We start from the raw sequence: 25,159 nt of genomic DNA on the forward strand, positions 1-25,159 counted from the left end.
CACCCCATCTGCAGCAGCACGCCAGATTAATAAGTTACCACTCAATAAAGTGATTGAGGGAAGCACGTGGAAAAGATGACAAAGCTTTGGGTAAACAAGAGTAAACCCCTGGAGCGGATATAGTTATTTCCTCCTTGCTTTATACTTCATATAAAATTCTAAGTTTCCAACAACAATTAATCTTGTAAATACAAAAGAGTAGTTTTTCTGATATTTTGATTTTCCTTCAAACAAAACAAAGCAACTGATAGCCACAACAAAAAGCAGGGGGCTTGTTCCTTATTCCTCATAGCTACCTGGTTATGACCTCTGGCGTTTCCTAGGAATAAGGTTCTGTTTGTTCTTTTTTCTCGAAAATTCTATTGGGATGTATCCCGACCTACAGCCACAGAACTTCAGAGGCTCAACGTGGGGTTTTCCTTGGTAACTTAGAAGGCTTGGGATAAAAGTGAGGATGGTGAGTCCAGTTATCCTTATAGTATTTGTATCTGGTTCTGCTTAGCATCTATGACAAATACACATGTAAGCATTACTAAGCAAACGTGTGTGCCATTGATGGATATAAATGAGAAGGAGCCAAGGTAGAACTACAGAAGACATTAAGTGTTCATATGATCTAATTTAGATGTCTGAGAGTGTTAAAAACAAAGCAAACAAACAAACAAAAACACGACTGAACCAACTTGATCAGGAGGACTCCATCATTGAATAGTGGGGCCGAGACTCGAAGCCGGGATATATTTATGGTTCCTGTTCTCATCTGATTCCCACTGCTCCAGTCATTCAGATATCCTTCAGATATTCTGACTCTGGTCTCAATGGACTAGCCTGTCTCAGTGATCTATTGTTGAACAATACACAGACAGAGAGAGATAGAATCTGGAGAGGTTGGTCTTTCTGGGGAAGATTTGCCACCAGAATACATCAGTGGACCTTGGTTAGATAGCGGCTTCTCTGTGTCTCACTCAGTGTGACACACAGTTGCTAGTTACATCTGTGGGAACCCTGGAAGACAGTTCTTTAACACAGATACTATTTTTAAAAACCCAAATGCAAGAACTTACCATGGGATGAGTTATATTTTAAAACGAGTTTAAAATACAACCCCCAAACTTATCAGTGCCTGGTTATTTTAGTGCTAACTTCTGTTTAGAGTTATGCTACACTTTTACCCACTGTGTCTGGTGGGTAAATGAAAAAAAGAAATAAAATGACTGGCCCCAGGTATGCTGAAGGAGAAAATCTATTGTAGATAAAAGGGAGCATATAGCCAGAGGCAGGGACATCTGGGAGAGTCTAGGGTGGACATGACCAGACTAAGCTGGGCCACGTAAGGAGAAGAGGAGGGGAAGGGAGAGGGAGAAGGGAACCCAGGGGCAGCAGCCAGGAGACCCATGAGAGTAAAGAACAAATGGGGGGACCAGGTAATCAAAATGATTGGCAGCTGGAGGAAGGAAGCCCCTGGACTGGAGGCTTAGGGTAGGAGATGGGTTAGGCTAGCCATTCCTCCTAAGAAACAGGGACTGAGGAATGCTGAGAGAACCTGACGGCCAGGTCCAGTTTGACATGGTAACTAGACACCTCAGCCATTTGCCCCAGGATTTGACAAGACTTAACAGTTGGCAGCCTGTATGAGGGCTTCCTTCGGAGCATTATTTGCCAAGTGTGATCCATAGCTCTGGGGAGCTTGACATCAGCTATGTCAGCAGTACTGTACCATAGATATTGGCAATGTCACAAACCAGGTCTCTCTCCCCCAGAGCCCATTGCTATAGAGTTCTCTGCCTCTTTATCTAGAAAGTGTGCTAGACACTGCTCACAATCATCTCCCTGTCCAATCCCCATCAAAGTGGCCAGCAGAAGAGACAGGAGAGGAACGTGGGCTCAGCTGTTCTCTGTACATTGGAGCAAGAGTGTTATGCTCAGCCCAGAAGCCTCAAGAAAAGAAACCCAAAGAGGCTACTTGGAAGTGCTTACTAGCAAGTTAGAGGTACAAAACACATATACACACATGCACATACACACCAGAGGCACACACATGCCATTCAGGCTTTGTTCTGTCTCCTCTTTCCTCCTCAGTTCTCCATTGTACAATAGGACTACACTAGCAAAAGGAATGCTGTTTCACGTGATAAACGTTGCTACCATGATTAACATAGGCATTTGGACACCTTTCCATTTTTCACTGCTCTTTAGATCCCCAACACGATATATAATATTTTGAAAATTAAGAGCAAAACAAGTCAGCAGCAGCACTTCCGTGGAATCTGTAATTTGAAAGAATACAAATGAGTGGTTTTGCTGTTTAGAAAACACCTGGGTGCCTTGTGGGGTTCCATGAGCATAAACGAACCATGAGAATTTGATAATAAAGGCTATTGTATAACCTTGAATCAAATAGCAGCCCAAATTCTAAATGTAGCCATTTTGATAAAAAGATTTCCATGTAATCAAATGAGGAAAGCAAAAATTACTTCCAGATTTCCATTGTTCATTTCCTTAAGATATCATTTCAATTTCTAAAAATGACATTTGAAGCAGGACACTCCCCTAAGATGAAGGCAAGGCAAGGCTGAAGTGGCCTGGTGCGCCTATCTCGCATTCACAGACTTTAGTTCTGGCACAAGACCCTGCAACTGATCTCTCTGATGAATTTAGCTGTCGTTATCTCTGCCACCACATCCTTGTACTTGCAAGACTCGGGCGCAGACTAGAACTGTGTGTCAGTAAAGAGTGAGCCGGGTCAGGAAAAGGAGACGATAGTACAATCACAGGCTGGACCGTAGAGCTCCTTGGACTCTTACTCCACTGGGGAAATGAGGGAGGCCAGGGCAGAATGGGAAATAAAGTCAGCATGCCTCCAGTGTTTAGAAATCCTTTGAAATAGATATCGTTCATGATCAAAGGCGCCATCGTGCCCTGATAGCAGTGACGGCAGTCAACTGATAAACACTCCTCATGTACAAACTGCCATAATTGTCTTATCGTTTTGTTGTTTCTAGCCCTTGTCAGTTGGGTAATGTAATTGATCGTCCTACTTCGTAGCAGAGCAACTGATTCTTGGAGAATTCCTTGCCTGGATTCACACAAATCTTACATGACTGAGCACAGATTCCAGAGAGCAGAGTTGGGAACCTGACACCCCCAAATATGACATCTAAGCATACAGTGCAATCTGACCCTTCTACCGTCCCCTCTAAAGACCCAGCCATGAAAGCATAGCATCTCTCCTCCTCTGAAGGTGGTTGTAAGGCCCGCTTTCCAGAGGGTCCTGGCCTTTCACAGGAGGAAGAAGGCTAGGGAAGATCCTGGGCATTCCTACTGAACCATTTGCTGCTGTAGGCTAGCACTCCACTCCTCCTGTTTGTCTAAAAATGCAGTTTCCCCTGGGCCTTCACTTTCTGAAGGCTCCCGGGTCACTTAAAACATAAACTAAATAAAAATGTTATGCTTTCCTTTTGTTAGTTCTTTTTCCCTTTGTTTTAAGAGTCTCAGCTGTGACTCTGGCAATGGGTGAGAGAATATTTGTCTTCCCTTCAAAGGCCAGTCCTAATTAGGATACCAAGCCCATGCCATGGCCCCTGTACCAGCCCTTCCCAACATGTCTATCTCTTGTTCAGGTAAGTCCAAAAATACCACATGATCCATCTCGTAGAATCAAATGACTCTGTGTCTGAGAAATTCTGCTTAAATACGAAATTTAAGCCCACAAGTTGACTGTTAACCGTATTTGACCAAGGAAATCTTATCTCGGATGACGGGCATGAATAATGCCATGCAGCATACTTTATGATTTTATTCCTTCAACAAACCTTTCTAGGGAACATCTGTGTCCTCAATGGGCCTTGCCCTCTGAACCCTGAGGAAGGAAAGCATGTGGCTAATTGCAGCCAGGGAGGAGATTTCTGTGGTAATGACCGAGCAATGAGAATCGCCAGCCCTGAGGAAAGTGCAAAGGCCCTGAAGTGCAAACAAACTTGGCTATTGGTGAGAACAGGGGCAACAAACTTGGTAGCACAGAAAGAAGCAGGAGAAAGGAGTGGGGCCTCTCAGAGGAGGCCTATGGGTTAACGGTGAGAAACTGCTATGGGGTTTTAAGTCAGAGAACAATAGGGTGAAGCACAATGTAAACGATCAGTCCAGCTGTTCTCTGTCGGGTGGACCATAGCATAACAGGAACAGAAGCAGTATTCTAATTAGAGGAGACTACAGTGGCTCGATAGTGATGGAAGAGGTTGTGCCAGGGAGTTACAGCAGAGCTATTAACGAACGGCCAGCTGTATTTTGAAGGCACATCCACCTTCGTCTATTAATAGGGTGTGGTGGCTTCAGGAAAGAAAAACATGGAGGACAGCTGTTTCAGTCACTACAGCAAAAACATCCAGGGCTGAGAAACCTGCAAAGAACAGATTGATTTGATGGCTCTGCTGGAGAGTCTAAGAACGTGGTGGCAACATCTGCTCAGCATCTGGTGGGCCTGCTGCATCATCACACGGTAGAAGCCATCACTGAGAGACAGCAAGCAGACCAGCAGGGGTCTCTCTTCTTGTAAAGGGACCACTACTATCATGCCCTCAGCTAATACCCATTTCCTCCCAGAGGCCACGCTTCCAAAAACCATTCACTTGCATTTCAGGACTCTGTTTCTAACACATGGACTTCTGAAAGACACACTCAAGCCACAGGACTTTCACCCAGAGTGGCTGCTTTAATCTTCAAAGACTAAGTTGTTTCTTATGCATGATCACACATGTAGACACACCGATTGCAGCCCTAACTTCCACAACCTTGACACAGGACCTTGTTTGGGAGAAAAAAAATGGCTTCGGAGATATAATTGGTTATGATAAGATGTGGATTGGGGTAGGATTTGTAAGACAAAATTTGTATCTTTAGAAGGAAGAGGAGGAAATACAGGAAGGAGAGTGGCCTTCCGGGAAAGAGAATACTGAATACTGCCACATACCAAGTGGGGACCAGAGCAGTGCACAGTGCAGCTAGAAGCTAAAGGATCATCAGGTCCTGTAAAGCAGCCAATGCTGGAATAGGCAAGTAGGGCCTCTTTCCTAGAGATTTCAGATGGGACCCCAGAGCGGCCTTTGTACTGCAGCCTCGAGGTCAGTAAGAAGGCCCACCAGATGTTCATAGTAACAGGTTGACAGCAAGTCCCTGTTGTCTCCAGTGTGTTTGTGTGAGTGTGTGTTTGTGTGTGTGTGTGTGTGTGTGTGTGTGTGTGTGAGTGCGTGCGTGCGTGCGTGTGTGTGTGTGTGTGTGTGTGTGTGTGTGTGAGAGAGAGAGAGAGAGAGAGAGAGAGAGAGAGACCCTACCTGAGCCCTAGGAAGTTAGTGCACAGCAGTGGAAACCCTACTGGAGTCATGGCAAGAGAAAGAAAGTAAAACGACAAGTTGTCTTTAGGCATATACAGGAAAAATGGTCAGCAAGACATGGAAAGGGGGAATAAGAAATTAATTTCTTAAGTCAGGTCTGAGCAGCATGGGAACATGGGAAGCAATATCTAAGTTCAAGCCAAAAAAAAAAAAAAAGCCTCACAAAGTCGACCTCACTGAGAGTTTTAAGGCTGGAGAGTCTGGGTGGTATTCAAGATGAAGATGAGGAGAAAGTTTACAGACTGGCTTGTCAGGTTCTTAAGCCTTTGAATCACCCTCAGTATTGCCCTGTCAGCAGTTTCTGAAAGCAAACACTGTTTTCTTACTCGCCGCGTTCTGACTTCTGTCCACACTATCTTGCTAAAATCACCAATGAACTCATTTCCAAATTAAAAAAAAAAAAAAAAAAAAAGTCTTCCCAGCAGAGTTTGCTGCTGTTCACAATACCTCGTCTATAGCTTTACCAACCGTTACCTCATTGAGTCTGAGCTTCTATGGCTCCCTCCATCACAGCTCCCTCCACCCCTGGGGTTCCCGGGAGCCCACCCTTGATCAGATGGTTATCTCACCCCACACACCCTCTCCCAGGTGGTCATCACTCAAGCTCGCACTTTCTGCTGATGTACGTCTCCGACACTTCTGGCTCACCTCTCCAGCTGCCTGCTGAATTTCTCACCTGGAGTCCCCTCGGGGTATTCAGCTCCACGTGTCAACATGGAAGCCAGGCCTGTTAGAGTGAGTGGAGTCCATCCATGTGTGTTCCTACAGGAACCTCCCTGGAGTGAGAGTAAAGACTTCTTTCTAAAGGCACAGTTACTCTGGCGCTAGAGAACAGAGAGGCAGCAGTAACCGAGGTAGCTCAAGCATGTGGGATGGGGAATAACAGTTGGCCAAGGAGGAGAGAGAGCAGTGTGTCGGTGAGAAACAGGCTACCTCAGACTACAGAACTACACAAAGGTTCAAAGTGCTCAAGAGCTTAGGCACTGACGCAGGTGTAGGTGTCAACAAAAGCAGGGAGAGTCTGTTTCTCTTGAGAACGGTTAACCAATATACTAGACACTAGAGAGTGTGGAAGAGGCACCCGCCTAGAGCTAAGAGAAACCGCACACCCATATTCTCCACAGCGCTGGAGTACTCAACATTGTGGGGATCGGTTGACATCTAGGCTACATCCACCTTCTCCCTACATGGGAGGCTGAAGGATTCCTTTCCACAGTGACTAGGTCTTCTTAGAGAAAGAACTTGTGTGCCGTCATGAGGGGGACACCGGTCACATGTCTGGGACTCCTCCTGTTGACTTAGTAAATGCAGATCTCCCAGTTCTCAGAGCTTCTAAGTAATAACGTAGTTTCTTACACTCAGAGTCTGCAAGGTACCACCAGAAAGTATCAACTTGGAAGAAAATCCAAAAGGCAGTATATGAAACAAATTATCTAACTAACCCTTCATCAGAAACAACAATTCATGGAGTGGAGTAATTCTATATAAAAATTATGTAATGTTTATTATATATTTATTATAGTATATAAATACCTTTAGAGAGATATGACACTGCATTCAGGAAACAACAGAATGCTAAACTAGATTTGGAACAATTGAAACAGGCCATTTTTAACTCAGTGAATTACATGGAACTTACAAGACAGGGGTTGTAACTGTGGTAAGCCATACGCTTGGCCACGAGACACATTCAGGCAGTAGAGTAAATGTCTGATACTGACTTAGGAAAAAGAAATTAGTAACCATGTCCCTGGGTCTCAGAATAAGACACCCGGGAGGTACAGTGTGCAACAGGCTAACTTCTCACTTGGTAGACTAAGAATATAAGCAGGAAAGCAGAAGATAGTCAATCAGGGAAGAAGGAGGCTGATGGCTGATGACCAGAGACCAGAGAGGGTGCTAGGAGGGTGAATAGGAGCCCAGCATACCATATGCATGCCCAAAAGCATCAAGTGCAACCCATTATTTGTAAGTTAGCCAAAAAAAAAAAATCGTAAAAATCACAACTTTAAAAAAATCAAAGAAGCTAAAAAGTCCCTTAGGCAAGAAAGAGATGCAGCGGAGAGAACAGGAGAAAGCAGGAGGAGGCCTCGGAGTTAGGGGAAAGGTGGAGAGCATGAGAAGACGACTAAGATGTTTTTAAGAGAATATTGGGGGCTTTCCCACACACACAGGCAGATGATGGTAACAATCATCAGTGGTAATTAGGAACAGTAGCTCCTAATCACCCTTGGCCCTCACTTCTCCTTCCTTTATTTCCTGCCATGGTTTAGAAACGCACTGTGCTGTCTGCAAAGCCCCGGTACTAGAAACTCATCATTAGTTCTCGTGTCTTCCCGCTGCCTCCTGCTCCTCCTATGTGGGGTTCCACGGTGCCCATTCCACTTAACTATGTGCCAGGTATCAAGAGACAGTGCAGAGACAAGAGGGTGGAGAAAGAGCAAGGCAGAATGCACGGAAGTGGAAGGCTTGTGTGGAGTCTCAGAAGATGTTCTAAGGACTCAGCCTCTGCCTCTAACAGTTAGGAGGTGCTTCGGGACTCGGTGCTTTGATGATTGAGGCAGACCGTGGTGACAGGATGGGCTTGAAGTTGACAGCTTTCGCCACATAAGCCAACTTCAGCAGAATTAGGAGGATGGAAACTTTAGCCAGGGCAGGGAGCAGTCACAGGCGGTGACAGGGCGACTGGAAACCATGGAAGATAAAGAAGCAGAACCTTCCCGGTGACGTACAGATCACAGCGGCGGAAGGGGAGGGGCCTCTGAGGAGACTCCTATGCTCTGACTTACCAGGGGACAGGGAGTTGAGGTGATCACTGAACATTCATTGCTTCTGGACTTTGGCTCCTCCGTAGGTAAATTGCAATGGTTAGAAGAACTGTACGGGGTCCCAGCATCCCAGCTCGGAATTCTCTCATTGATAAGAGGCAAACTCGAATCACCATTCTACCCTGTGTATCAGTGAGGGGCTGGTTACCCAGGAAACACTATCTTGTGGTCCGGCTTTGAGTGTGGATTTACACAACAACAAAACCCCATCTACACATTCCCAATAAGTGCCTCCCAGCTAATTGCTGGTTCAGATGAGTTTAGATGTGGCTGCACAAAGAGCCACTCCCCTCCAAGGCAGGTTAATTCTGGAAACTCCTCAATACGCAGAAAGGGAGAGAAAACAGAGCAAGTGATTTTCAGTGGTGTCTGCTGCCTGTTGATGATAATATTTGTCAAGAATCCCAGGCTGGGATGTTTCTCATTTTCAGGATTAGCTGGAGTTGCCACCTGCCCTTGCTGGGGGGGGGACCCGTATCACAGGGTCCAGGCGGCTTCAAAGGCAGGTTCATCTTCATTAACTTCCTACACTTCTTACCGCTTACCTCAGAAGCTTGGGGGCTGTCCTACTAGCCTTGACTGTCCCCTGTAACATTTCTACTCCCCCTCGGCACAAAGCAGTCACCTTTCTCTGTCTCTTCAAGCCCCACCACACTTTCCCATGAAAATACCTTAGCACAGCTTCAGTTCTTTAGCGATGCTGTGGCCTTAGACTATGGAGTCAGACTCTGCCAAAGCTTAAGAGTAACATGACAAACACATAGCTCCTGTCCTCAAAGAGCACACATTCTAGAAAGGGGGCGAGGTGCAGGGAAGCCATGACTCCAGATGGTCTGTAAGGGAGCACTATAATGAGGTTCAAGGGCCGGGCTCTTTGACCAGGAAAAGAAATACTACCCTCATTAAGTTCTCAATGGACCATAACCCATTTGCAATGTAAATCTTGTTGCTCACTGTACAGGAAGCCACCTGTAACTTCAGCAAAGTTAGAGGTGTGGCTACCTGGCTACCAAAGGACTAGGATTGATTTTGCTATGGGCACCTCTCTCTCTCTCTCTCTCTCTCTCTCTCTCTCTCTCTCTCTCTCTCAGAACAGGAAGAAAAAGGACAGGTGCAATGTAAACACTGGCCTTGGATACAAAGGAGAGGGTAGGGAAAGGCCAAACCTTAGCAATGGAAACAGCAGAAAGGTTACCCCCCCATTTCATGCTTACGAGAAACCAGCAGAGTTGACAGTATGATCTCAAGAATTAAGGCAGCAACTGCTAAGCCAAAGGAAATGAGAAACTTCGAGACCACAGCACTTCCAGAGACTGGTGTTTAGAAGAGGGATTGGCGTCTGCCCAGGTTCAGGACGATAAGTAAACTAATAGCACACAAAAGGAGGGGCACTTACCCAGGAATAAGAACCGTACGACTCCTCAGCCTCCCAAAATGGCGTAGCCTTAGCAGAGAACTTCCAGGAGCAAGATGTGAGCCCCTATGCCTCGCTGTCCCGGGTAATGGGATTTAGAGCATATACACACCACTTCAAACATGACTTCCACCATTTAAAAACCATGTTCTTTCAGACAGAGTGCTCACATCCTGTGGAGACTCACTCTGCCTTTCATTGCACTAAGGCATATGGGCACATGTATACATCTAGAAGCCTTGAAAGAGTACGAAAGAGAGAAATCAAAACAGTACCTGCCCTCCTCTTCTACTTCTAACAACAAGCCCTTGGCAAATAAAAAAAAAAACAACAAAAAAAAATAAACAAAAACAAAAAACAACAACAAAAAAACAAAACAGAAACAAACAAAAAAAGATCTTGCTAAAGCATAAAGCAGGGTCAGGGGCGTCACTTGCTTACCTTGTGGATAAAGAGCTGCTGTCCATACGTCTGATTGAGGGTCACACCAGAGTTTGAGTTTGGAAAACAGCCACCATCTTTAGGCTACAGTGGTTCCAGATAGATCAGGCATCGCTTTGTGAAAGGATGCCTAAGCTCCCTGAGCCTCACCCACTGCCCTAGCACGGAGGAGTCTAGAAAGCATCAGCTGTGAGTCCTTGAAGGACTTGTGCTGTAACTCGGACAGAACAGTCTCTGGGTCAGCCATAATGAACTGTGCTGTGCTTTGATCTAAGAAGTCAGTGCATTTCCCCCAAGGCCTTGTCCCTCTTCTCTCCCTCTGTGCACTCATTCTCAGGCGTCCCTTGAACGCTGGCTGCCAGTTTACATGTGTGTAGTCTTACCACCGTGGCAATTTCAGGATACCAGCCCTATTCCCAACCATCACTCACCAAACAGTTCCTGACAACCAGAGACTCTAGGTCTCAATGACAGTGTGCTATGACTGCAGATCCTGGGCTCTAAAGCCAAGAATCTTCATGGTAAATCAGTCACCAACTCCTACCCTCCCTTCTTCCTCTGTGTAATCCAGACTATCTACAGTACAGTATAGTACCATACACTACAGTACCGTACACTACAGTACACTACGGTACTTACTTGCCCAGGACATTTGCAAAGCTTCTGACCCTATCTCTCTGTCTGCAGCCCACCTTGATGTCAGAATGAACTACCCAAAACAAGGCATTTTCTTTCCAAAAACTCCTTTAAGGACTCATGACTGCAAGCGACTGTGTGACACAAATAATTCAGGCATGAAATTCAGTGTCCTTCAAATGTGACTCCAAAATAACTTTCCTGACCAAAGTCAAGTGACCCCTTGTGATGGTTTATATGTGCTTGCTCAGGGAGTGGCACTATTAGGAGGTATGGCCTTGTTGAAGTAGGTGAGTCACTGGGTGAGGGCATAAGACCATCATCCTAGCTGCCTGGAAGTCAGTATTCTGCTAGCAGCCTTCAGATGAAGATGTAGAACTCTCAGCTCCTCCTGTACCATGCCTGACTGGATGCTGCTCTAATCCCCACCTTGATGATAATGGACTGAACCTCTTAACCTGTATGCCAGCCCCAATTAAATGTTGTCCTTTATAAGACTTGCCTTAGTCATGGTGTCTGTTCATAAGCAGTAAATCCTAAGACACCTTGTCACAAACTTTTTGCTCCAGGATAAATCAAAAGCTTTCCCCCTTCCCTGACTTAACCATGTGTTTTGTTAATTTGTTTCATTTCGTTTTCATCTCTACACCTTTGGAAAGCAGGGCTTGAAGCAAATAGTCGGGGAATCCCCAGAGCAGCCGAGGGACCGCAGAATGGACGCTTTCTTGCTTAAACGTTTTATCAATGTTTGAACATTTTTATACTCAGACATTAGAAAATTAAATATTAAATATTACTTGATTTAGTGGATAAATGAGAGGATTAATCCTGGAGGCTGTGGGTAACCTTCATAAAGAACCAGTCGGGATATGACAAGAGAGCTTTCTGACAGATGGATGAATGATTGAATGTGAAGCTTCAATAAAGAAGAAGGTAGCCCCAAAAGCTCTAATCCAATATCCGTAGCAGCAAGCAAGCCTGTGCCATGTAGAGATGACTTGTATCCAAGATCAGACCACAGGTTGAGGGAAAAGCCCCAGCTGTATTCAAAAGACAAATTGCTAAGAGTTTTGGAACTAACATATCTGATGACTTAGTTGCTTCTCCCCCCTTGCTAACACCTCATCTTGTTCTGAGTCAGTGCAATAAAAGACAAATGTGTTTTTCTGTTTAAAGTGCACTGCAGTGTCTCCTGGGGAGAGCAATATCAGTGCCTGTTTTTCTCCAGCCATGCTTAGGAGTCCGGGTTTCATCCAAAAAGTCGCTGATCGTAGTCCTTTGAATCTGAGTCATTGCTACCTAAATCTTTGAACTTGAAAACAGAGCATAAAGGGTTAAACTCTGTTCCTGGTTTTAACATCCAAAATATAGTTCTTAGCTTCCTGAGCAGTTTAAGATTTCACCCAAATCAACATAGATCTGAGGGACCAGTGCTGGGGTCATAGCCTGAGTCTTGGGCGTGCTATGCAAGTGTTCTACTACTAACATCCCAAGCCCTACTTTTAGTGTGAATACTAAGGAGTTGTTGCACTAGAAGCATCTTTCTATATATGAAAACGTTCCTTTGGAACTTCTTTCAAACATTCTTAATTCACTATATGAAACCCCACATAATAAAACCGTTAGGAATGTTGACCTCAGTAGCCATGCTTACTCTCTAGGGCTTTAAAAATGGACTATCTGAAAAGGCTCTTATGTTGAAGGTTTGGTCCAGAGCTGCTGGGTCCAATCAGGAAGAGGTAAGTGGATCATGGGAGCTCTCTTAATTAATCATTGGATAAATTCATTGATGGATTCCTTATTTGTTTGCTTGCTTGCTTGCTTGCTTGCTTGCTTGCTTGCATGCTTGCTTGCTTGCTTGCATGCTTGCATGCTTGCTTGCTTGCTTGCTTGCTTGCATGCTTGCTTGCATGCTTGCTTGCTTGCTTGCTTGCTTGCTTGCATGCTTGCTTGCTTGCTTGCTTGCTTGCTTGCATGCTTGCTTGCTTGCTTGCTTGCTTGCTTGCTTGCTTGCTTGCTTGCATGCTTGCTTGCTTATATCTCAAATGCTGCCCTCCTCAGAGTTCTTCCCCCATTCCTCTCCCCTTCACCTATGAGAGGGCAGTCTCTTCTCCCTGGTATCCCCATACCCTAGTGCATCAAGTCTCTGCAGGATTAGTTCTCCCACTAAGGCCAGACAAGGCAGCTCTCTGCTACATCTGTGCTGGAAGGCCTTGGACCTGATCATGTATGCTCTTATGTATATGCTCTTTGGTTGGCGGCTCAGTCCCTGGGAACTCCCAGAGGTCCAGGTTAGTTTGCACTGTTGGTCTTCCTGTGGGGTTGCCATCCCATTGAGGACCTTTAATCCCACCCCTACCTAACTTTCCCACAGGGGTCCCTGACCTCCATCCAATGTTTGTCTGTGGGTATCTGCATCTGTCTCAGTCAGCTGCTAGGTAGAGCCTCTCAGAGGGCTGCTATGCCAGGCTCCTCTCTGCAAACACAAGATAGCATCATTAATAATGTGAGGGACTGGTGTCTGCCCATGGGATGGGCCTCAAAATGGGCTGGTCACTAGTTGACCATTCCTTCAGTCTCGGCTCTATCTTTGTCTCTGAATTCCTTTTAGACAGGATCAATTTTCGGTCAAAAGTTCTAAAGGTGAGTTGGTATCTTCATTTCTTCACTGGAGGTCCTGCCTCATTGACGAATTCTTAATATGATGACATTGTTTGGAGGTGACAAATCTTTATAAGTAATGTCTAGTTGAAGGAAAGGTGTGCCATTGGGGGATATTTCTTGTCATATGTTTCGATCTCTTTCTGTCCTGTCTCCTCTGTCCTTTTTCTTCCTTCCCCACCCCTTCCTCTCTTTTCTCCTGTCTATTTACTCTCTCCTTCCTGCCCATAAGTAGTTCTGTCCCACAGTGTTCTCACCACCACCATGAATGAAATCCTGTCCTGCCTCGGATCCAAAACAATATTGTCAGCCTCCTGCAGACTTAGACTCAAGTCACTGAAACTGTGAGCCAAAATGCTAACAGTGTGAGGGAGGCCAGATTCATTGTGTGACAACATTGCCAGCTGACTGGTACACCTCCTTTAAATGAGTCATGCTTTCTTTAAAGAATTATTAGCTACTTCTGCTTACGCTGAGTACCTGATGCCAATAAGAAGTCATAATCTTCTGCTGTTGGGCAATAGTAGTGGCTTTTCTCCTGTCTTGCTGTGTGAATTTCTGGGTGGTTTTTCCTCTAAATCGCCTATGTTTCCCCAAAGACAAATTTGTTTAAAAATATCTGGTCATGCTATCTGCTGCTTGTTTAGATTTTTTTGCTGGAGAATGAACGGGTAGAAAATCAGCAAGATTCCTTGCATTCTCTTGAGTTATTTGAATCTCATTTATTTCTTAGGCTGTGAAATGAGACTGCTAGAATCCCTCTATACATTAGTCTATGAATGGATTTATTTTATTATGCCCCACATATAAAAAGAAAAGAATGGATATGCTTCCTGCTAAGCATGCTGACATCACATTTGGCAGGGTCCCACTGTGCCCGTGCTGGCCTGGAGTACACACTGACAAGATCCAGTCCACTAAAATGTCTCTGCCACCGCACAGACTTCAGATGTCAACACAAGTCAGCATATTGCCTCCCCCAACCCCCGCAAGTGTTCCAGTTTGTATTTTGAGCAATTCTCTTAAAGGGTATTTTTCCAGTTAATAAAATTTGTTCATGTTGGACTTAAAAATTTTTTCTTAAACCTCTGTAGGGGAGGTGCTGATTCCCAAATTGGTTTTTGATTGTGTCAATAAAGAAGGCCTGGAGCCAATTGCTGGAAGGAAGGGACAGGTGGAACTTCCAGGTCCCAGGAGAAGGAAAGAGAGATGCAGGGAAGAGAAGGGGCTTTTACAGCCATGCACTGGAACAAAAAGATAGGCCTCAGGACACCTAGGGCCTGCAGCCTCCATAGAGGTCTAGAGCCCAGGAGGTTGGTGGGAACAAGCTGATAGCTGATTAGGGCAGGAGATTCTGTGCCCATCAATTGTGCTCGCAGGCAAATTCTAAAATAATAAAGCTGTCTGGTGTTTTTCATTCCACAGAACAAAGATGGGTAGAGATAGAAGCCTGGTCAGTGATGTGATGGCTGCTTGGTGAAGCTAGCTGGGAGGAACAAAAGAGAAGCGGAGAGGCGGCTGGAGGAGTTCAGAGAGCAGCTCCCAGCTTTCCCAGGCTGGGGGTTGGCTGCTATTGATCCTGAGCTAAGCAGGGAGCACAGGCCTCAGTCCTGGGCAAAGGAGAAAGTGTGTTAAAATTATAGGCAACACACCTCCATTCTTATTTATCTCACACCAAAACAAACAAACCAATAAGCAAGCAAACAAAGCTACATATTTACACAGAAGGGGAAGGCCTTACTGCTTTGAAAGAATAATATTCTTTCTAATGTCACCAATGGTGGGTTCTGGAAGCAGTAGGGCTCAGGGACTTTCCCCAGATGCCCTGGCGGCTTTGGAGGAAGTAGAAGGACAGAGCATGCACACAGGGGACCGCAATCAACACAGACAGAGTTGGAAGCATTATGGACACTGCCCCACCAGTCACATCAACATCAATCATAAGTCATAGGGAAAATTACCTCTCAGTGAAAGCCACACTCTGGGCTGGGTCAGCATGTTCTAGAGTTATTTCCATTTCTGTATTTAAAAGAAAGCATGTCCATTACCACCGTCTGGGAGACAGGCTTGGAGAGCTTCAACAATTTACCCAAAGTCACCGGCTAAGAGCAGAGGCCAGGCCTGGGATTGAAATCCACACTTATGACTCCCCCACCCGACCCCCATATAGCCTCCTCAGAGCTCAGTGACAATACGGGACCAAGAAGAGACCACTTGTCAGGCTGCTCTGGTTCCCTCCTGACCCCACATTTCACAAACATTAACAGGTGGCCGGGTGTGTTTGCTTCCCCTTCTGTAAGGAAAGTGTCCCAAGGCTCTTTTTGTCTCCCTTGCTCTCCAGCACCCACAAAACCAAAACGGTCCTTCAGAGACCCAGGTGAAGGGAGGACCCTGTGCTTGAATCCCTTGGCTCAGAGAGGATGGGGGACTCCAGGGCTCCTGGCCTAGACTCAAATGCCTCCTAGCTTAGAAGAGACACCAGCTGAGTCAGGGACTTTCTGGAGCTGCAGCTGACTTGGCACCCAGAGCATCCCCATTCCAGCTTGAAAGCCCGGGCCCCCCTACCTGAATCCCTAGGCTTTTCTCTCCCGAGGGATCCCAAGGACTGGCACAGCTGCAGGAAAGATGCAGGCACACAGCATTTCCTGCTCACTGTGCACAGACACAAGCTGGTCTGACCCAGTGGGGATCAGCAGTATGGCGGGAGTAAAACTGCCAGTCCAGAGCACATCCTCAAAAGCCGCCTCTTAAGTGCTTCTCAGATTCCTCTAACTCAGACCTATGGGTCAAAGATATGTCCCCACCTAGGTCCCGAAGACTGGTGGAGCACTGGAGCACTTTCCATGTGGGGAGAAGCAAGGACCAAGGAACTCCAAGATGGAATCTTAAAAACTAATAGAGAAACTTCATGGCGGAAGCTGGAACAGAGACTGGCCTGGCCCTTGCCTAAGGGTGACACGCAGTTTCCTGAAGGTTCCATAAGAGAGAGAAAGCTCCTGCAATGTCATGATGGGACGAGCTCCTTGTTTGTTTTGTTTTCTCTTCCACCTTCCCAGAGCTGTTGTCTTAGAATTCCAACGCCATAACATGAAACTACTTCCCCACTCCAATACTTGCAAGCTCAGGGGTCGCCTGAAAAACGAACAGTGGTTCATTCCCTCTGCCTGACAATCAACATACATTCCTTGATCCTCCAGTGCAATCATTTTTATGACTGTTTTTCTAATTATAAAATATAATCATATAATTTTCCCTTTCCTCTCTTTGACCCCTCCCACTCAAATGCATGGCATCTTATTTTTAATTGTTGTTCCATTTGCATGCATGTTCTATAGATAGATAGATAGATAGATAGATAGATAGATAGATAGGTAGATATAGATGATAGATAGGCATATATATGCATTTAAACATATATATGCATATATATTCCTAAGTATAAAATACAATTTTTTATCTGATAACAAGTGGTCAGTCCCGAGGTCATATGCAAACAGGTAACACCATACGGATTAGGCAATCCTTTTAATGGTAATCAAGTGCCAACCCGGAGCCAAACACTCTTGCATTGCTGCTGGAAACACTACGGAACACCCTGATGTGATCTGTGCTATATCCTCATTCTGTACATGGGAAACTGAGACTCAGGTTAAGTAACCACTCAAGGTAACATTGCCAGTAAGTGATTTGAGTGTATACCATTAAAAGTCATCAGGTGGTGGGCAGGGAGCCAAAGGGCAGAAGGAAGAGGCTAGATTAAAAATGGCAAGGATGCACAGTGGTCGGCAGCAAAGACAGTACTGGGGGGGGGGGGAGATTCATTCTCAGCCCTTGCAGCACCAAACTGGACACAAGTGAGAAGCACTGGGAACCGTCCCTCCCAGCCCTGTCTCTAGCTGACCTCGGCTGCCCACCCAGCCAGAGGCCTGGCAGCGTTGCAGCCCAGCCCAACCCTCCAGGCAAGGAAAAAAAAAATCAATCACTGCTATTTTAAGTCACTTTCAATTTAAGGCAGTTTATTGTGCAACTAAAGCTAACTGAAGCTCTAGTTTTGTGGCCTGGAACAAATTGCTTAATGCCACTGAATCTTAGTTTTTCCAGAGTGCCTCCCTGTTGTGTCATCGGGCAGACTAGAAGAAAACCCTGGTGCAGATTGTGGAGTCTCCAGACTGCAGACTTAGTTTCCTGTCATACATTATGCATGGAGGTATTTCCTATCCACTTAACTCTTCACAGAGAAGAATTTGCTAGTGGAAGAAAAGTGATTCTTTAAAACTATATTCAGTGCCTTGAATGTTTATAGGGCCCACGGTGAGCTTAAAAATGCAAGTCCATACTCAGATGCCCAGGTGCGTAGACACTGCCAAGTTAAGAAACCATTGGATGCTGTAGGTTCTGCCTTCCTACCTTGATATCCTCATTAAGGTGTATCATTATACAAAAGACCAGGTTTGAAATTCAGGTTCTGCATTTCAAGGTGGAAACCTGGAAAGGTGCTTTCCTATCGTGCTCTGCAGCTACCTCTCTCTACAGGAAAATCTCTAGACCATAGGTTGAAGCTCAGACCAGCAACACTGAAGCAGCTGGCAATAGCCACCTCTTGGGTTTAGGAACACAGTAGCAAGAAGCAACATTGTCTTCCCCTGGGGGTTACTCATCTAGATACAATTTGTCTGCTTGCATGTGGATCCTAAAAACAGGTCTTGTGGCTTTTGTAGGAGGAATTTACAACCCTGGATTGAGGAACAGTGGGCTTAAGGGCATGGTGTTCAATGGTGCATTTCCATAGACTCCTACCTGTATTGGAGGGAGTACCACAGTCAAGGGCCAAGGCAGAGCAGTTTCTACTGTGCAGCCTTGGGCAAGGGCCTCTTGGGTTAAACACAAAGAAAGCTGCTAGCCAATATATGCCTTTGACCAAAATGCAGCTGAAAACGAAAGCCAAACTGACTCTTGTAGTAAACACAGACTGGATCACACATAAGCATTCATATTTACGATCATGTTGCACCAAAAACCCCACTACAGTTTATTTTAGGAGAGATAAGTATTGCAACATTGGAAAGTTTAAAGGCATTTCACAACCATTTAGTTTTGTCGATGTTGAGTAAAACATGGTTTCTATTGGGAAATTTCTGTTCCTGGAAAGAAGCTTTCATTCATTTGATGTAATTGTCATCTAGGGGGCTTACTGCTGAATAAGCTCACCCTTACCAGTTTCTTCTGAGCTCTGGCTGGTTTGTTCAGCTCAGCTGTTCTGGCTCAAACTCCTCTCCAGGTTGACTGATTCAACCTGACTTCTCTCAGCTTCCCACTGAATTGCTCTGCTTGGCCTCAAACTAACTCTGACAATCTGTTCTAATCTTCTGGCTCCTTCTCATTCTCTGCCTTGTCTTTCTTCATCTGTGTCTAGCTTGTTCTTTCTGCAACCTGTCTCTATAAAACTCTCCTTGTAAAAACTGCCTCTGAACTCCACGGGCTGACTGCCATGAAGTTCAGTCCACTGCAGTGCCTCTGACACAAGCAAACTGGCTGACTGGAACCCACAAATCTGCATCATCTGTCTCCTAAGTGCTGGGATCAAAGGTGTGTGCCGCTTCGCCTGTACCTAAGCTTTTCTTTACCTAAAATTTGTTCTTTACCAGGCTGGCTTTGAACTTAGAGATCTGCTTGTCTCTGTCTCCTAGGACTAAGGCATGTCTGTATTCCAACCAGAGTAGTCATGTTGTTGAATTAAAATTCCTCTGCATTTTCCTCTGTGTTAGCATACGTTTGCTAAAAGAAAACTAAATGATAATAATATTTATTAAGATATGGTCATGTGGTATATAATAGTGTTTCATCCAATAGTCTCATAAAATCATAATGTAGCTGAAAAACGCACATCCTCTAGTGACATGATAGTGTCACAGAAAAGCACATTATAAGAGTGATGATTTGGGATAAACAATCCTATTGCATGCCAGTAAGAAGGACAGTGCCTATAATTATGTGCAATTCACAGTACCTCATACTGACGTTACTGCTTTATGGCATTGGCTTATGGTTTAAATATATCACACAATGTAATTATTTCAGAGTGCACTCATTCAGCTAGAGAAAATTTTGATTCTTGAATAGTATGGTAAGCTTTGCTGGTGTCAACCTCACACATGCCGGGGTCACTGCAACCCTTGATTGCCTCATTTTCCCTCCAATCTATTTTATTTTATGTTTCACTCACTGTTGCTTCCCTGATAATGTTACCAGGAAGAGGCTCATTTAGCCTAAAAATAAAATGAAAAGTGATCAAGAACTACAAAGCTGAAATAACAGAGTTGGTCGCTTATCACTGTTAGCCATGTTCTATTCTTCCACTGCTGCAGTCCCAAAGAACAAAGTAACAGACATCGTTGAAGGATCCATGTTGTTGGGGGTAAAAAGACTGAAAAGGGGGTTGGGAGTGAGGGGTCAGTGCTGAGCAAGCACAAGGGCCTGTGTTGGACCTTCTGCACGCACCTGTGATCACAGTGCTGGTGTTGAATTCCAGCTTCAATGAGAGAACCTGTCTCAAAAAATAGGGTAAAGAGTGGTTGAGGGCGATACCTACCATAAAGCTCTGACATGCACACTAGGGTGCACACACACACACACACATGTACATATGTGCATATGTATATTCATTCAGGTACAAACTCATATACACATGTTGGTACACGTGCAGGTATAAACACGCACACACACACATACACTCACAGGTACACAAACTGTCAAATGCTCATAGGAGGTATAATGGCATACACCAAGAATTATGGACAAAGCAAAAACACTGTCTGCAAAAATGGAAAGAATGGTGGACCCAACAGTAATGTTAATATCTAGGTGGTTTAAATAATTCAAGACATTTTTCATCATGTGAAAATGAGTGGTGAGTCTTTTGAGAATTTGAGGGCAGTCTTGGTCATAGAAGAAATCAATTTCCAGAACAGGTCTTGCACAGAATAAAAATTCTCTATCCTGGACATATATGTCTGAAAGAACTTTCATTCATAAAGTGGATAACTCAATGCCAGAGTCCAAGGATCTCATAGACAGAAAAACTATCAAATTTGGGCCAGTGATAAGGTTATAGATTTAAGACCTTTGTGCACAATAAGGATTCCTGAGCCTTTGAGCCCTTGAGAAGTACATGTGAACTGAGCATGGTAGCATTCTTTAAGCCTACTTCTCTTAATATATATATATATTATTAATATATATATATTAATATATATATATAATTAATATATATATCAAGTTCCAGACCAGGCATGGATATATAGATAGTGAGACTCTGTCTCAAAAAGGAAGGTAGGTGCAGGAAGAGAAACAGCAGAAGAAACATAAGCAGCAGGAGATGACAAATGGCAACTGTGATGACATGGCCTGTGGCACACAGGCGGAAGAGAAGGCATGGAGGACACAGCTCCTAATACTGGGTATCCTGCTTAACTGTCCTGCTGCTAAGACAGAGTGATACTGTTTGGAAAATGGACGACTTTTCCAGATGTGCACAGTTAATACTAGAGCTGCACATCACCCTCTCGGTGGTCTGCACGCCAGTATCAAAGCGGTGCTTTCTCCTCCAAATACCACCCTTCATGCCGAGCTATAGTCACTGGTCTTGGTTGAAAGCATGAGCAGATTAACAAATGTCTAAGAGCAATGAACCATACCTATGAGGGTCTGTGAGCACACATCCAGGAAGTACTGCCACATAGGACAGCAATTGGGGAGAGAAATCATGTCTCTGAATATGGGCAGCACCATTCAGGGAGTTGAGAGCCATAGAAGCCAGAAGAAGGCAGCATGCTGTGTGTCTACATGGCAACCTGCTGTGTCTACACCTCATTTCTTCCTGACTCTCCAGGAAGATTCTAGGCTTATAAGCCTGGGTGGAGTGTCTAGATTCTTTTACTGGGTAACTGTGGTGTTCTCTGCCTCTCTAGCATGCAAGATGGCCAGGTTGGACTAATAACTCTCTCTCTCTCTCTCTCTCTCTCTCTCTCCCTTCCTCCCTCCCTCCCTCCCTCCCCCCCTCTCCCCCCCCCAGGCTGGCCTTGAACTTGCTAACTTGCTATACATCTGAGGACAGCCTTTCCCTTCGAATGTTCTTGCACTCCTGTTGAGCACTAGGATTGCTGGGGTAGTGTAGCAACATGTCCAGTTTTATATGGTGCTGGGAATCAGACTCAGGTTTGGTGCCTGCTAGGCAAATATTCTACCCAATTTGCTGAACTAGATTCCCTAACCCACATGTCTTGGTTTTTATTATAAGGAACCGGAAAAAAAATATTATAAACACAAAGAAAAGCTTATAAAATAATGGTGCCCAAGGAATTAGTTTTCATAGATGCAAAATTTCATTTTATACAATGCTCCTACAAAAAATAGATTTTAAAAGTTAAAATTCATAAGTAGTTACATTCAACTAATACCATAATGTAAAAAGGTATAATTAGATCACAATTTTAAAGTAGTAATGTGTGCAGAAATGGCCCAGGTCTTCCACTGCACCACAATCCCAACTCATGGACTACTCATGGTAAATGCTTGCAGTGACATCGCATATTTTATTTTTATATGCAATGTTTGCTCTATATTTTCAGTATTTGGATGCGTTTAATGCCCCATATGTTTAGCATAGTAGAATTGCCCACAATATTCCATGTAATAATGTTCAATATAGGTTTTAGCTCAGGAGCCACAAATTATAGCCTAGGCTGTATCATAAGCCTGAGTATGCAGTAGGCTGGACCACCTAACTTTTTGCAAGTATATTCTGTGGCATTTGCACAGTGGCAAAATAGCTTGATGACAGTTCTCAGAATGTGCTGCCAAGATGAAGTGATGAATAACTGTAATTAAAACTCAGTGACTGTCTGAGTTAAGGTTTCTATTGTTGTGAAGAGACACCATGACCATGCACCTCTTATATAGGAAAACATTTAACTGGGGTTAGCTTGTAGTTCAGAGGTTTACTTCATTGTCATCATGGCAGGAAGCAAGGTGCTGTGGAAGCAGGCATAGTACTGGAGATGTAGCTGAGAGTTCTACATCCTCATCGATAGGCAGCAGGAGTAGAAAGTTACACTGGGCCTGGCAGAGTCTCTGAAACCTCAAAGCCCACCTCCAGTGACATACTTCCTCTAACAGGACATGTCTACTCTGAGGCTGCACCTCCTAATGATGCTACTCCCTATCGCCTATGGGAGCCATTTCAATTCAAACCATTACAAAAAAAATGTAAAGTGACAAAAAGAAAGAAAATTTCCAGTGATAATCAAAACAGGAATTTCTGGTTTCCATGGAGACTCAGATCATACGATGTTTTGCTGGAGCAGACACGTGAGGGGATGGGTGATGCTTAGAGAAAATAAATATAACCCTACAGACAGTGTGAAGAAGCATTGGTTCGCCTTGCCCTGCTTTGCTAGTCTCTGATGACTAGGCTCTGATTGGTTCACCTTTTATTACATTGCTGATCTTGTTTGCCATGACTTCGTAGAGATAAAACATACCAAAGAACTTCTCATGTAGCTTCTTGACAATTCTGTGGACTCACGCAAATCATCTGACTCTGTTGATTCAGGTGTGGTGTTTGTCTCATAGACAGGACTGCTGCTGCTGATTCGTGTTTGCTGACTGCTGCTGCTGATATCCTGACAACAAAGATCAGAATTACCCCCGAAGAACTAATTTTAAACAGGCCCTTTGCCCTACTAACTTTTTTGTCCCCTCTACCTCTGATGGGTGATGGGCTAGAAGGGAGGTTTAATAAGGGTTAAAGAACCTGTATTAGAGTGGGTTTTTAAAATATCTAAGCTTCCAGACAGTTTTGTCAGTTTGTAGGGTTCAGACTACTGAATTTAGTGCTGAAACCTCTACTTAAAACTATGTTCAAGACGTGCTATATTTGACTATATTTTAATTTGTTGTCAGGTTCTATGCTAAACATTTTTTAAAAGTGAGGAAAGAAATGGTTTTCCTTAATAGTCTCTAAGGGATTTGCAATTCAGTTAAGGGCAAAGGTGAAGGAAACACAAAAATCGCTCTTTTGATACGACACGATATGATTTATTCTCTAATTGGGACTAATGAAGTGCCTGCTGCTACCAGAATGCAGAGAACAAGGGACTTTCTGAAGAAAATGAATGTCATCAGAGGTGACATGAAACTGGGCAGTGGGTCATGAAGAGCATTGGGAGGAGGAGATGGCAGCTAAGAAGTGGCTTGGCACCAGTAAGAGTATCAGGTTTGGTGCCTGCCCATGGGATGGATCCCAAGTTGGGCTGGTCACTCTCTGCTCCATTTTTATCCCTACATTTCTCTATTAAAAGATCAGCAAAGTCCTGTTCTCTTTGATACCAGCAGGGAAAGAACCTCCATTGCTGTTTCCAGATTCTGGTGGCCCCAGCTTATGCTGACCTCATTCAGATCTCTCTCATCTTTGCAGAAACTTCTGCCTGTCTCTTCACAGTATCCTCTCTCTATGTGTATCTGTCTCTGCATCTTGGTCTTCCCTTCTTAGAAAGACTAGTCATAAAATGAGCCCATTTTAACGCATTGCTTCAGCAAAAACTCTACTGTTGAATGACTCTTTCTGAGGCCCTAGAGACTAGACGTCAGCACACACTTCTCTTGGGACACAATTCAGCTCACAATGATAGGAAAGAAAAGCTAGAGCAAATCACATTGTAAGCTCTTTGTGTGCAAGTGTTGGTCTTTTTACTGGTTTTTGGCAGCTGCTACAAATGGTTGCTAAGTTAGTGTCTCAAAATGACACCGATATATTCTTTTATATTCCTGAGGTCAGAAGCCAGAATGGCTTGGTTGTTAGAATAGCTGTGTTTCTTCCAGAGGTCCCAGGAAGACTCTGCCTCAGCCTCTTCAGTCTTCTAGAAGCTACTCAGGGTATCTGGTTCTTCATGATGCCTACATGCATGCTCTAACTTAACTATGTCATCTCTTTCATTTTAATCTCATCTTCAAATTTGGCAGGAAAGGTAGAGCATTTATAGAGTCTAGGGCTCTGGATTGGGACAATTCCAGGGGACAAGTGAGTCACAGTACAAGGTAGCCTGGAAGCTGCAGTATTGAAGGACTCCTGGATATCTGAATAAGATAACTTTTTTTTTTCTGGCTTGTTATGAGCACAACATAATTATTTATAGAAATGTGGAATATATAAAAAATATTAGATAAACATTCACATTATAACTTCTCAGAAATAGCCTGAATTCTGAAATTTTGTCCATATGTGTGTATATGTGTGTTTTTATGTGTGTGTATGTGTGTGTATATGTGTGTGTGTGAATCATATTACATGGAGTTGCTTGTTCTGTCTTACACACCAATTCTCTCCACACATTGCTAGTTCAAAATCACAGTTTTAACAGCTGCATGATGTTCAGCAGTGTGAATGTGTGATGATATATTCAGCTATTTTCCAGCATTTGGTCATTGTGAGGTTTCCAGGTGGTTCAGTCATTAAGAATCGTTCTCATATAAAAGACCTGGAAAGCAGAGCTTCTAAGACACAGAGTGGTGAGAGGTTTGTCCACACTTGGAGAGGACAACTCTGTTGACAGAGACGGGCCAGGGAGGTGCCTGTGCTGGGTAGGGAAACTGCAGTGAAAATAAGTGTGGGCATCAATGCTCTGCAGATGCCATAAGAAATGTCACCAGCTAGCAGCTGGAAACAGTAGTAAAGCATCCAGTTCCCTGAGGGAGAGTGTCTGAAAGAGACGCCTTCTGCCTCTTCCACTACCTTA

At 44.3% G+C, this 25,159-nt stretch overlaps 1 protein-coding gene and 1 long non-coding RNA gene across 5 annotated transcripts in view; one reads left to right on the forward strand and one right to left on the reverse strand.

The window, feature by feature from the left end:
- Cpvl (carboxypeptidase, vitellogenic-like) overlaps positions 1–335 on the reverse strand; it is a 105,553-nt gene extending 105,218 nt beyond the window's left edge. For 3 of the 4 annotated variants that reach the window (NM_001289714.1, NM_001289713.1, NM_027749.2), the window contains exon 1: positions 297–335. The gene's annotated coding sequence lies outside the window, so the exon portion shown is untranslated. Of the gene's footprint in view, positions 1–3; positions 153–296 lie in introns of those variants that run through there. The other variant, XM_006506615.4, reaches the window with a different exon arrangement.
- Positions 336–352: 17 nt separating this feature from the next.
- Positions 353–25,159, forward strand: part of 4921529L05Rik (RIKEN cDNA 4921529L05 gene) — a 39,340-nt gene continuing 14,533 nt past the window's right edge. The window contains exons 1-2 of the long non-coding RNA NR_110484.2: positions 353–457; positions 17,460–17,574. This is a non-coding gene — a long non-coding RNA (RIKEN cDNA 4921529L05 gene). The remainder of the gene's footprint in view (positions 458–17,459; positions 17,575–25,159) is intronic.

This window comes from Mus musculus, chromosome 6 (assembly GCF_000001635.26).
Source record: "Mus musculus strain C57BL/6J chromosome 6, GRCm38.p6 C57BL/6J".
In the NCBI taxonomy this organism is placed as follows: Eukaryota; Metazoa; Chordata; class Mammalia; order Rodentia; family Muridae; genus Mus; species Mus musculus.